Source organism: Phacochoerus africanus, chromosome 4 (assembly GCF_016906955.1).
Source record: "Phacochoerus africanus isolate WHEZ1 chromosome 4, ROS_Pafr_v1, whole genome shotgun sequence".
In the NCBI taxonomy this organism is placed as follows: Eukaryota; Metazoa; Chordata; class Mammalia; order Artiodactyla; family Suidae; genus Phacochoerus; species Phacochoerus africanus.
Window position 1 is genome coordinate 108938434 of NC_062547.1, and position 14999 is coordinate 108953432.

A 14999-nucleotide genomic window follows, 5' to 3' on the forward strand; every position below is an offset into this window, starting at 1 on the left:
TGCTACTATTAGGCATATAGATGGCCTGCTTGAAAAATCTGTGGAAGAAATAAGTCATATGCTTTCTCTTCAAATTTTTGATGATGAAACATAGGAAAGAAATCAAGCATTAAATGCATCAGCCTATATTAGGCAACCAGATAATCCTACTCTTTTTGTTTTTTGACTGGAGTTGGGTCAGTAGAAGGATTTGTAAAAAACAAACCCAAACACAACTCAATTCCTAATTACAGATGGCAGGGGGTGGGTAAGAAGTCCAGATTTATCTTGTTTTTGTTTTTGGCCATCGTTTTCTAAATCGAATACAAAATACAGGTGGACATGAGGGACACGCCTATTTTCTTCACAATTCCAAATGCATTTGCTGGGTCCTCGTTGTGTGCTGCAGGAGTTGAAATTGCATCCTCCCAGACCACAATTTCACTAATGGAACTTTCTTCCCCTTGTGTCCCTGAGAACAGGATGAGGTGAGAGTTCAATGCTCTTGAGATTGCCCACAAAATTACACCATCCACAGGAAAACTAAGACTATACCCTTGAAAAAAGCCTAATGTCCTTTGTTTATTCAAATCCAGGAAGAAATGTGCTCCTTTATGTATTACAGATTGAATATCACTAATTACCAAAGACCTCTGTCTTTTTAATAAAGGAATCTATTAAAGATGTCTCTAAAATTCCCTAATGTTTCACAAGTTCTTTTTTTTTTTTCTTTTCCCCATGCATTAATCTTATCTTTTTCTCTTACAGGTATTTTAGTTCCTTCCTATTTTGAAAAACAGCCTATGCTAGGAGAAAGTAGGAGGGCATACATTTTTTTTTTAGGCATCTAATTTTTATTTGCATATTTTGATTTTCTGACGGAAAAAACCTGACATTTGAGATATATAATTGCACAAGCTAAATATCATTAAAAAGCACTGTTGTCCCAGTAGGAAGATTTCAGTTGAAAACATCTGAGATCAAATGATGCCATCCTAATGCTGTATCCTAATTATTGTTGGACATGCCTATCTGCAGAGAACCACTTATTTATTAAGCTCTCAGTTTAATTTTACAGTGCAGTACCTTTCAACATTGTATTCACAAACAAGAACATAAACTTTCAAAGCAGAATCTCTATGAAAATTCAAACATCACACATCAAAGTTTTATATTTTTATATTCCTAGTTCCTCCTCCAATAGTAGCTTATTATTATTGAATTGGTCAATACACAGGTTCATGAGGCAAGATTTAGCCTCATTTGACTTAAATGCTCACAGATATTGTCACACACACACACACACACACACACACACACACACACACACAGGGAACCATGAGTTAGAAGGCCTGACTGAATTCCCAGGCTGCATCATTTACTGAGTCTGGACAATGTTACTTAACTTTTCTGAGAGTCTATGTTTCTCAGCTGTAGAAGAGTGCTGATAATACTCTTGCTTACTATATCACATAGTTGTTGTAATAATCAAATGAGATGATGTTCTTAATGACTTATTTAATGAGGTATGTAGAAATATTTCCTGCTCATTAAGTAGGATCTACTTACGCGTTATTATTGTTATGTCAAGATCTGTTACATACTCTAAAGTTGTATATAAAAGTGAAGTAGCATTATTCTTCATTATTTTAGGGAACTACTCAAATACTCTATTTCACAGTATTTCCTAACTAGGCATTCTGTATGCAGTTGATGCTTCATAAATGGCCATACTATTTGAAGAGCTGAGGCACTGGTAAAATGCAAATTCTACAGAGCCTCAGTTCTCCATTTTAGTGTGTATAACATTCACTGTATGTATTTGAGTGTGTGTGTGTGTGTGTGTGTGTGTGTGTGTGTGCGCTTCTTATAATCCATATTCCCAAGCCCCATCCCATATATTCAGACTTGGAAGACCAGATGTGATGCCCAGAAGTATGTGACAAAAGCCCGGGTCATTCTAATTTGTGGTTTTCAGTCCACATTTTGAAAAACACTGAGCTAGAGATGAGCAGAATATTTTAAAAGTCCTCTTAAGTAGCTGCAATTTGTATTTGGGACCTTCAGTTGGCCCCTTTAGTCTTTTCTTCTTCCTTGTGATGCCGTCGTTCTCCTGGGCTTCCCTGCAGACCAGTGCCACACTGCTGGATTCAACTTCTATGACCTCCACCCTAGGAAAAGGAGACACACCTGAAGTGTTCCAGGATGATCCTCTCCTTTCCCTCGTTTAAACCTCAGTGCCCTTCAGTATTTTTCTTTACACAAGGTAGCAACCTCTTAAGAACCAACAAGATGAACTACCTGATGCTTATTAAGAATATAGTGATTGAAAATAGTTTAATGCTCCTTTCTTAGGTCCTTTCTACCAGCAGTTTCCTCTGCCAAAATCTTTCTCCCAGATCTTTGTTTTATCTTAAATGCCATCAACTCAGACCAGTTTCCTTGACAATTCCTTGAAAATAGCCTCCACCTTGACCCCTCCCACCAGTCACTCTCAAATCCAAATATGTATTATCTAAAATTACCTTGTTTCTTTTCTATCTCTTCCTATAGTAAAGCAAACCCCAGGAGAGCTGATAGCCTGGTCTATTATTTTTTACAGCTCTATCTCTGGCATAAACTAAGTTTTCAGTAACTACTTTGCCAATGACTGAATGCATATGAATTTCTCCCAGGAATATCTTTTAGAAGTAGACCTAGCCTTGCCTTTATCCTGAGGAATTCCAAGTATTGGGGCAACCTGAGAAAGAAGTCATTTTAGGAAGCTGGCTTTCCTCTAGTTTATAGCCTGAAAATACACTTGGCAAGTGGGATTTTCTTGTAGAAGAAAAAGCAGAAAATGGTGGGAGAGAGGGAAGTGTAACAGGTGGATTTATTCTCATTTTTAATGTCCTTTTTAATTGGAACTTCCTAATACTTAATAGCCCAAACAGGGTATCATCTTAGGAATGTGGTCATCTCATGGCAGATGCCTCCTGTGTATCCTTCTACTTTCTGAACCCAGAACTATCTGTCATTGCATAGCCTTCTGAGGGGAGGTTACCCAAAGATGGAGGCTGGTAGCTACTAAAAAAAAAAAAAAAAAAAAAAGGATTTCAGGTGAATATTAACCACTGGTTTAAGTGCTGGCTCTTCCCTTATAAATTATATAATCTTTAATCCTCATTGTCATATTAAAGACAGAGGTTGGTCTAATTTATTCATTTATTTATTCTGTCTTTTTGTCCTTTTAGGGCTGCATCTGCAGCATATGTAGGTTCCCAAGCTAGGGGTCGAATCTGCCAACCTGTGCCACAGCCACAGCCGCCAGATCCAAGCCGTGTCTGTGACCTACACAACTCATGGCAATGCCAGATCCTTAACCCACTGAACAAGGCCAGGGATCAAACCCGCAACCTCATGGTTCCTAGTCGGATTCATTTCTGCTGCACCATGACGGGAACTCCCTAATTTATTTTTCAGTCTCTTCCTGCATTAACAAGAATTTTGATTCAAACTATTCTCCATAGGCGGCTCTGGAAAACTATCTGTGAGTAAGGTACTCCACCTACTGGGAATCTCTTAAATTACAAAGTAAGGTTCCAATGAGGTACTGAAACTGGGAGTTGAACTTTTTGGCAGTCTTGCTGGAAACCTGCAAATCCTCTATTATACTGACCACATGTATTGATGGAGTCCTAATTTCTGAATGTCACAACATTCTTCCATTTATGAGGTATTTATTTTCTCCATTCCTATGAATTTAGCAAATGATGCTGATAAATCTTAATAATTCTTACATTCACTGTTTTGTTGGGTTTGTTGTTGTTGTTGTTGTTGTTTTTGTTTTTGTTTTTGTCTGGCACCATTCTCTAGGAGCTGACACAGGCTCTGGGCAAAAGTGGGTTGGGCAGCCAGGAAAGGCTAATTCCTTGACAGTTCCTTGAAAATAGCCTCCCACCTCGATCCCTCCCACCAGTCACTCTCAAATCCGTATATGTATTATCTAAAATTATCTTGTGGAATAGAAGAAGGTTCCAGCTAATCTGGAAATTCGTGCAATTTCATGTGATCCTTGGAAATGGGTCAAGTACTGCAGGTTTCCAGGGGCACGTAGATTACAGGTAGGCACAAAATTGGGGATGAAGGCACTGGGGAGGAAATTTGACGTAGTAGAAAGATAGGAATATCCTGTTTAGCCAAGCAGACCTGAGTTTGAATCTGTACTCACTTATCTACATGACCACAAGCAAATTACTTTGATTAAGGTAAAAGTGCTCAAGGGGATGGAATCTAGTATTTGAAATGATGTCCCACACCCTCTAATTATTGGTTTATATATGATACTTAATTTAATACACATAGGAGCTTTATCAGGTAGACATTATCACGTCCCACTAAAAGTTGGTGGTTCTTTGCTTTTTCTCATTCTATGCTCTCTTCCTGGACACTCTGGGCACGATCATGATTTCAGTAACTACGTGTATCACAGAAGCAGACACCTGATTACAGTGGGTTAGGAAAGAACATGGAGGAAGATAGTGTTAGACAACTCTACCCAAGAATTTGCTTTAGAAAAAGAGAATAAAATTAATCATGAAAAAAGTACATTGAAGGGGTTTTCTTCTCCCTCGTCAGGATATCAGAGACAAATATGCTTTTAAATTGGGGAAAAAGTGAGATCAAAAGCAAGCAAATCCCAGTCATAGCAAGGGAGGTCCACTCTCCCACCAAGAGGCTCATATCTAGGAAGCAATTACTTCACTGCAGTATATGACTCCATTGACTGCTCCTACCCTTTTGAAATACATTTATGTCTGGACTCTGGAAGCATAAAACTCCTTTTGGTTTTCTTTTTGCCTTGTAGTCTGTTCCTATTCAGCCTCTAATGCTGGATGCTCCCCCTGGCACCAGACTTCTGACTGGCTCTGTTCTCACCCCAGGAACTTTGACTTCAACTATCTTCTCTTATGATCTACCTTCTTCCTTGGTGACCTCATGGCATATAGTGCCAGCTCTGTATGCAAATGGTTTAATAATGCAGCTGAATTTCTTGCCAGATCTCGCCCCAGAGATTTAGCACTCTGTCTCCTCCATAAGGTCACCTGGATATCTACAGGCATAGAACCATTTTGGTAACAAGCAGCACCATAAGGTGCAATCAGAAATCAGCTATATTTTTTTCTTATTCAAACCCATTCTGTGGTCCTGGTTTTCCTGTGGATCTTGAGCCAATTCTAGAGTGAGTCCAATAGTTACCCATTTTGTGATAACTCTTGGTTTACTAAAAGTTATAAAATTATTCTAAGATTGGGGTCTGTTGAGCGAGACTGACCTTCAAAACCTACACTCTCCTGTACTTCAGACCACCCCCTTAGTTTTAGAACTTAACAGCCTTTAAAAGGGCATTGTTTACATCTTGGCAACTTTGGAAGGGAATAACATTCACTTTCCTTTCAAAAAAGGAAGTCAAAGATGAACACATTTCATTTACAAAATCAATTCAGGACATATGACTAAAATAATGAATCTTATTTCATGCTCCAAATTTTACTCTTTGTTCAAAATGAAGTCCCTCTCACTACTGTGTGACATTTAGCCCCTTGGACTCCTCCTCCAACACAGCAAAATAAATATGCTGTGACAATCAGAACTCCTGAAATAGAGACAAGTATTTAAAGCATAACACTGCTTTCTTCTTGAGATCTGTAAAGCCCAGTGTGTGAAGTGTCTCCCAGTCCCCCTGCCCCCGCATACACCCACATTTGGGTTCTTGCATACATGGATTCACAGAAGGGAACAAAAACTGGTTTATTCTGTGACAATGTACAGAGAAGGCTTCTTTTAAAAAACAAAAACCAAAAAAGCTTTGAGCATTCAGTCTTATCCTTTGTACACTTCAATTTCTCCGCTAGTACCTATGAACTAGATATACCTAACTTTTAGGATAGATGGCATATAAGGCACTCCTCTTTTTCTATATATTCAACTTTTGTTTTCCCTGCTTGAGTCTACCTTCAGCAGTGCTCACACTTAAACCAGTATCTCAAACCTTAAAAATAATAACAAAACTCTTCCCTCATATCACCTTCCTTTCCAGCTGTCATTGGAGTTGTCCCTTTGGTAGTGACTGACTAGCTCATTAGTACCAACTCTATTACTGAGAAAAAATAGAACAGCTGAAGTATATATAAATCCCTCTTTGAACAGATCAGAGACTTTGTAAGACAGTGAAGAATAATGGGGCTAAAATCCAGCAGATGAGCCCAGCACTGGGGTCACTTCCATCTGAAGGTGCTAAGAAGCTGAACAGAGATTTCAATAAAACTCATAGAGTTCAGATCTCATCAGGAGGACGTCCTGATAAATCAGGCTCTTAGTTAGAATCTTGAGAACCTTGGGAATTAGGATGAATGACAAAAAAGACCAATCTTCACAATAACTAAAGGTTGTATTACAATCTTTTTAGCACTGAATACGTTAAGATGACCTAGGATTAGTGCCCTTATCCTTCTAACAGAAACAAAAATTGCAAACATGGCAGATGATAGAAACAGACATCTAAAGGGGATTCTGACAAAGGATGCACTTTAGTGACTAGGATTAATATGATCAAATAATAAAAGGTATGTGTAAGCATTTTAGCATTAACAGGGAACTATAAATAAATAATCAAATGGATACTAGAACTGAAAATATAATTAATGAAATTAAAAAGTTTTTGGAATTTTTTTGCTGTTAATATTAGTTGGAATATTTCAGAAGAATATATACAGGATAAAGTACAAAGAAACAACTTCTGAGAAGTCTTATTGTTACAGTGAGAGCCAAAAACAAATGAAAAGACGTATTCAATGTTCTGAAAGAAAACTACCCAATCTAGAATTCTATGTCTAATAAAAGTAGTCTTAAAGTATTAAGGAGGCATAAAGATATTTGCCAATGATAGCTGAAAAATTCATCACCAGCAGACCTCTAGTCAAATGGCATTCTTTAGGAAGATGGAAAATGTTGCCAGGTTAAATGTTTGAAGATATAGGAACAAGTGAATACCTTGAAAGGCAGATGTTTGGATAAATACAAAAGATTATTGATTGTATAAAATAATATTAATAATATCTCAGGATTTGCAATCTATATAGAATTAAAACATATGATAGCACATATTACCTAATACATGATTAAATTAGATGATGTAATATCCATAAAATAATATAAGTATTCATTTATACTTGGCTTTAGTAAGTATAAATGCATGATGTAGTATTTTTGGTAATCACTAAAAAAACCTGTAAAATAATAATTACCAAGTTAAACGGGATTGTAAAAACTAATTAACTGAAAGGTGGCAAGAAAGGTGAGGAATAAAAACATAGATAGAGACAAAATGAAAGCAAAAATTAAATAGATTACATCAGTAGTTAAATTAACTATAAATGGACTAAATACTCTTCAGTTACCACACTATTTCTCTAGTGTCTTTCATAGGCAAGATTTTCAAAAGACTGGTCTGCAAGTGCTGTTTACTCTTTTCTAATTAACATAATGAATTGTTTCTTTCTCAGCTCACTCTATATTACCCAGACTTCTCTTGCCAGAGTTTCCAAGGGCTTGCATAATGCCAACCCAGTAGATACTTCTAGTCATCATCATAGTGTGGCCTTTTAGCAATACCAGGAAACACCAGGAAATCCTCCTTCTTGAAACTAAGTTTCGTTCTTGGCTCCGTGACACACATTTTATTGGGTTTTGTTTCTACGTCTTTGGCCACCCCTTTCAGTCTCTCTTCTTTTCTATTTCCTCCTACTCTGTCCACTCTGAGGGTTAAAGTCGATGGCTCTCTTTTCACCTCACTTTATATTCTCCCCCTTAGCAACTTATTAATTTCCATGGCTTTAAATACGTATCATATATTATAACATATAGTATATACATACTCTAAATGTAGTTCAAATTGAACTACTGATCTCACCTTACCCTTGTAAACTGTTCCTTTTTCAGTAAATGATACCTTATCCAACCAGTTACTTTGGTCAGAAACTTCACAGTCATCCTTGATTGTCCCTTATCGATCCTTTCTCTGCCACATTTAATCCATCACTGAATCCTTTTGATTTTAGCTTTTAGGTATTTCTAGAGATCTCTATGCTTCATTACTCCTACCTGGTCAAGAGTTACTTGACTTAGACACTCCTCTTGCTTTGACTGTGGTGCTAGCTTCCTAAATGGTATTTCCATTCCATTCTTCCCACCACCTCCCCAATATATCCTCCACAGAACATTCAGAATGATCTTTGAAAATTCCCTTGCCTAACAGAATTTTGGTGGCTTTCTATTGTAGTTAGAAGAACATCCAAATATCCCTGTCATTGACTCAGCCTCTTGCTTACCTCTTTGGCCTAATCTCTTGCCTTCCCTGCCCTCCCTTTTCCTACTCTACAGCCTCTCTGGGCTTTCTCAGAGTTCCTCAAAATTGCCAAACTTTTTTTTTTTTTCCAGCTCAGGGACTTCATACATACTGTTTCTTTTGTCTGGAGAAAGCTCATCCCAGCCCTCCTGTGGCTAGCTTTTATTCAGTCCTCAGGCCTCAGCTAAAATATTACATCCTCAAAGAGGAATTTGTTACATGATCCCCTTTCTCTTAATCTCTCCTAAACCCTTCAGTTTACTCTTGTGCTAGCTGAGAATTTATTACTTCTCAGGTCCAAATTTACCCCTCAATATTGGCTCTGCCACAGCGGATGGAATTCCTTTCCATAGTTCTCTTTTACGGCAAGCATGTTGTTTTCTCAGTAGAGGGCGCTCTGGGAACATTGCAGGAGGAAGGGGTGATGTTTCAGTGTGAATGTGGACATCTGGGGGTGTTCTATCTTAGCCATCCACCCAAAACACACTGTCCCTGGAGACCCTGCAGCCCCAGTGTGGCCTGGCAATAACCTTCCTGTGACCCTCCCCTTAATGGATGTCCTATGCCCCAGGTGTTCTTCCCACCCTGGTGCCCTGATTCCCTCTGCTTACTTCCCCTCTCCCATAGCTTTGTCTCTTAAGATCTTCCCGACATCACCACCCTCCAGACAGTCTCTACAATGGGGTTACCTCATACTTCAGGCTTCCTGCCACAATGGCATGCACCCCAATCATGCACCAGCTACCATCTTCAATTTACCTGTTCCATCTGTGCTCCAAAAGGTTGCTTCCTGTTTGCCCTCTGACTGCATAATAGCTCTGGGCCAGCAAACCAGTGAGCTGCTCTGACATCTAGTGGATTCAACTACATTTCCTAAAGAGATAGGAATCCCCAGCCTTGGAGAGGGATCCTCCTAAGTTTGTCTTCCTTGGATACTCTCCCTTAGAAGCATATAGAGTTATAGTTATTCTTTTATCATAATATATTTTTTTGTTTTGTTTTTTTCTCTTCTAGGGCTGCACCCACAGCATATGGAGGGTCTCAGGCTAGGGGTTGAATTGGAGCTGTAGCCCCTGGTCTGCACCACAGCAATGCCAGATCCAAGCCACGTTTGTGACCTACCCCGCAGCTCACAGCAATGCCAGATCCTTAACTCCCTGAGTGAGGTCAGGGATTGAACCTGCGTCCTCATGGATGCTAGTCAGCTTCGTTTCTGCTGAGCCTCAATGAGAACTCCATCTTTTATCATAATTTAATAGTACATTAAACATAACTTGTTTACATTGCTGTGTGATTGTATCTCTTGAGTAGGATCCAGATTGCTACAATTCTCTTTTCCCACCCCATAATTTTACTTATAGTGCCAATCACAATTGCGTATTTATTTGTGAATCTATTTCTTAACATCAGTCTCTTCTATGGAATTATAAGTATAAACAGGTAGATACCATGTCTGGTTTGTTTTTGTTTTTGTTTTGATTCCCAGTGCTTAGTATAATGCCTGGCTCATAAAAAGCACTCAGTAAGTATTTGTTTTATGAGTGAGTACTGTATAACTGAGTTCATTTTTGGCTAATTTATTCTTTTTTTTTGCCTTTTTTTTTTTGCTATTTCTTTGGGCCGCTCCCGTGGCATATTGAGGTTCCCAGGCTAGGGGTCTAATTGGAGCTGTAGCCACCAGCCTATGCCAGAGCCACAGCAACGTGGGATACGAGCTGCGTCTGTAACCTACACCACAGCTCACGGCAATGCCGGATCGTTAACCCACTGAGCAAGGGCAGGGACCGAACTCGCAACCTCATGGTTCCTAGTTGGATTCGTTAACCACTGCGCCACGACGGGAACTCCTAATTTATTGTTCTTATTATGACCCTCTGTCATTGCTATCTCTTCTAAAGATCAAAACTAATGTATTCTGGAATTTGTAGTACTACAAGGGATCAGATTTTGGCTCTTGTATTTTTATATTCTACTGTCTCCATGTAAAACCTGTTGTGGCAGTGGTGCTCACCAACTGCAGTCACTCAGGATGGTTTTTTTCTTAGCTGTGTCCATACTTACTAAAAATACACATTTCTTTTCCAAGAGGACTAGAAACAGTTTTTTTTTTTTAAATCCACTTTAATTTTAATCACTCTACTACCACATTTCAAAATTTTCACCTAAATTCTACCCCCAGATTCATACACTGAAGTCCCTACAGGGCCTCCTGAGTTATTTAAATGACTGGCTTCAGTATAAGGAATAGTAGGGGTTATGGCAGATTGGACAGCATGTGCTTCACCTGAATGCATTTCATTTTAAAATTTATGAAAACGTCGTGCAAGCCAAATACAACATCTGGAGGCAGCACCACTTCCATGATTGCCCCCTGGCAAGCCCACACTTAAAGACACTCCTTCAGGAAACATTCTGAATTTCAAGAACCAGGAATTTTAAAATATGGGATGCTCAACATAAAGTTTCTTTATATGTTTGTTTTGCTGAGGAAGGCCATTAAAGAAAAACTAGTAACTACTACTGTCACTCTTTCACAAGAGGAGAAAAAAAATCACTGAGAGGTAGGAAGGACACAATTTCAGGGTAAAGAACTGTCTATTCCATGAAAGAAAATTTGGTAAGCTTGCCTTATTGTCTTTATTTTTGTCTTCTGACTGAGATAAGAATAATCTTTGCTTCAGGACTCATCTAGGTTACAAATCAGTTCTTCCAGAATTACCTTGAAAACTCGCAAGAGAACATACAGTTTCTAGGACCCTACTCAGGGGTATAAGGGGGATGTGTACTTTGGAAAACTCTTCAGGGGTTTCTGAAGCATACCCAGGTTGGAACCTTTTTGTCTGTTCCACTTTATTACTCAAATACAGAAAACAAGGATAGATCATAATTTCTCATCCTGATTACAGAGAATCCTATTTTCCTGCACTGGAGGGAGACAGAGTTTTTTCAGAGTAGCTGTATGGCTTACATTGCTATGAAAGGCAGGCACCTCCTGGTCTATGTCACAAATGTAATTCACAGTCTAGGAATACGGAGTCCTCACAATGAGTCAATATGCAAAATTACTCCTCATTAAAAAATATATTTATTTATTGATATATATATATTAAAAATATAAAATACATACATAAAAAAGCTTAAAATTCAGAAACCAGGGCAATATAAAATAAAGATAGGATAAATAAGATTGTGTCATGAATAAGGTAAATAACCCAAATTCTTGTTTTCCACACTTATTAGAGGTGGGTCACAGGCAGTTTGAAGAGAAGCCAGACAGGCAGAGGACACAGGAGGTAGTGGACTTTGTTTTGAACTGGACAGTTCTCATGCTTCCTAAAGGAAGGAGTCATGACTCAGTTCCTACCAACTGTTGCTAGAGGATTTTTCATGAGAAGTTTGAAATTGGGATTTCTATGTGAAATCTGATATTTATGGTGTTTGAATATGATTTTTTTAAAAAAACTAAATACTGTATTGTATTGGACTAAGAAAGTACTTCTGCTGACAAGACATAGCCTTCAGATTGATTGTCTGAACTGCACACAAGAATCACTTGGAGTGCTTTCTCTAGGTGCATAGGCCCAGGCCCCATCCCAGACTTGATAAGAAACTTCTAGGAGAAGGACTGGTCTCATATTTTGAGAACATTCACCAGAATATTCCAACTTTCACCAATATTTAGAAATCACAGCTCTAATGAAATCTGGGAAATGAAACAAAGTATTCCATGTGGCTTCTGGGATGCTCTGCTTCAAAAGCCTTGCTAACATCAATCCCTATAACCTGGGGAACAGTGCTCAGGCCCCATGGTCTGGCAAGATGTTAGCTATGCTTTGCCTTAGCCCAACTTTATTTCTCTAGGGTACTAGATATACAACTTGGTTCTTATTTCCTTGGCTTTGGTAAGGAAGTTTTCACAGAGGATCTGAAAATAAGAGTAAATGAGATAGAAACTTATGCCAGCATTGATTTATGCAGCAGCAGAGAAAATAAATTACAATTCTCTGAACCTCTGAAGAAGGAACAGTTCTTTAAAAGTCATAGGAAAGAAAACTGTTTCTAGAATCCTACAACATACATGGTACCTTATAAAGACAATACTTTGGTAATGGACTTGCTGCATGTCCCAAGGTTTATTGTTCTTACTCACTCCAGCCCTTTCCTTTCCCCTTAGTTTACCTTCTTATGTCTGTAATAGTGGAGGCAGCTGTCATGCTTCAGCACAAACCACCGCTTCCTCCAACCCTTGATGAACCCGGAGTGAGTCCTCTTATGTAAGTAGCCACGGCAGGTAGGCCAAGGGGTATTGGGACAGCGGCTGATGTCAGATCCCACCACCAGAGTCAAGATGTCTGGACCTAGAGAAATGAATTTGACATAGTTAGTGGCTGAAAATCTTACAATCAACTTGCTTTTCAGAAGAAAGGGCTGAAAAAGAGGTTATAGTTACCATAAATGGAATGAATGAAATAGAATTCTGCAACTGGAATGAATCAGAGTTCTTTAGTAATTCAACCCCTCATGTTGAAGAGGAAAGTGAAAATGGGGGAGGTAACGTGACTTCACTGAGTACTCATAGCTCATAAAGGGTTGAATCAGATGTGAGACCCAGGTGTCCTGACTTCTGAGTTAGAACTCTTTCTATTCAGCCACGTGGCCTAGTTGGTTCTGATCATGGATAACTCAAGTATGCTCATTTTATCTGTAATAACACCAAGTTAAATCTTTAACATATTTTGTTTTACATCCAAAGAAGGAAGAAAGGTGATATTTCTCTCTTCTGTGTCACTTTCATTCAAGATAATTAGCTTGACCTGTGATAGCTAAAGGGAGGTTCTAAACCACTCTTAATATAAGACACGAATATTGTCTCTGATCAAAATCAACTAAGAATCTTTGAACTTGAAGTATACATAAATTCTAAGAGAGTTGAGGCACAAATGTTTATCTTCCCCCACCCCCCATCCAACTTAGTGCTAAGGATTTGACCCTGAGATTCCAGGCATGTGTCCTCTCTTTCTTAGAGTGTCTGGATTTTCCTGGGGCCTAGACTTCGGTGGTGCCCCCTTTCCTATAGAAATGATATGGTGTACGGCTTGGGAAAATTGTCCCTATCCCTGATAATATGAGGTCACTGTTTACCAACTAAACTTTGATACTGCCAGCATGAACACAGACTTTCATCATATGCCTACCTCTTGATGCCTCAAGAAAATTCTCTGAATGTCACTCAGACAGACAGCAACCCTGACATGCTTTGAAGACTGCAAATGGGGTATGACTTCATTTACAATTCCTCTGAGACTGAGGCCAGATCCCTGAAGGGGGACATTTGGCCTTGGCAGCACTGACTTCATCATGATGTCTGACATTGAGATTACTGATCTGTTTAGTGCTGTCTATGGAAATGGGGGTCAGGGAGGAGACTCCTCTTATATAAATGACAAGCTCCAACCCAGGGGATCATTCCTGGCCGAGCCACATGGCCCTGAATATAAAGATTTGTCCCAGAAAGGCTGACACAGTCTTAACTTTAGCAGCACTCAAAGCACCTTGGTAATTAAATAACTCTGTGTGTCAAGATGATTCTTCATTGCCATGTAAATACATTTTAATTTATTGAACTGCCCTTAAGCTCCTGTCAAAAACACATCCAGAAAAATTAAAAGAAATGTTCCCGATTGACCGGCAACCCACAAATGTCTTTGTCTTTGGACTTTAGTCCCCAAAGAACTGTTCTCCTGGACTAATATGCATAGCTGACACATCTGCCAACTTATTTATGTACTGCTGCAGTGGGCTGCCCCTTGAGGTCATTTTCCTGTTGCTTACAAAGACTGCATATGGGTTTCTCTGATACTGATCAAGCTAAACTTGAGTTTCAGCTGGCCATAAACATAACTTGGTTCACCAAAAAATACTCTCTGGGACAGGAATACAGATGGTCCTGCTACACCATGGTGTCATCATATTAAAGGGAAGTTTCTCACATTCAGAGTTAGGACATGATCCTGATGCATGGGGAGTTGCTGAGTTCCAAACAGCTGTTGGGTGGCAGTGGTTTTATACTCTTTGCACATCCTATCAGAAACCAGGAGGACCTGACATTTATAGACACATTAGACTTTGGGTATTATCTCCATATTAGATTCTTTATATAGTTATTGTAGTGTGTGTGTGTTAAAAGAAATAACAACAACAACAAAAAAGACAAAAGACAAAAAAGGAGTTCCCGTTGTGGCGCAGTGGTTAACGAATCTGACTAGGAACCATGAGGTTGCGGGTTCGGTCCTTGCCCTTGCTCAGTGGGTTAACGATCCGGCGTTGCCTGAGCTGTGGTGTAGGTTGAAGACGCGGCTGGGATCCCGCGTTGCTGTGGCTCTGGCGTAGGCCGGTGGCTACAGCTCCGATTCAACCCCTAGCCTGGGAACCTCCATATGCCGCGGGAGCGGCCCAAGAAATAGCAACAACAACAACAACAACAACAAAAGACAAAAAAAAATAAATATTAACTACAAACAATTAAACCTTTCAGGTTCTGTTACTATTTATCTCTTAATTTACTGAGAGCCTAAAAATGCGCAAATATTCTAGCCCAGTGCTTCTCAAACTAAATGTAGATGCAAATTACCCA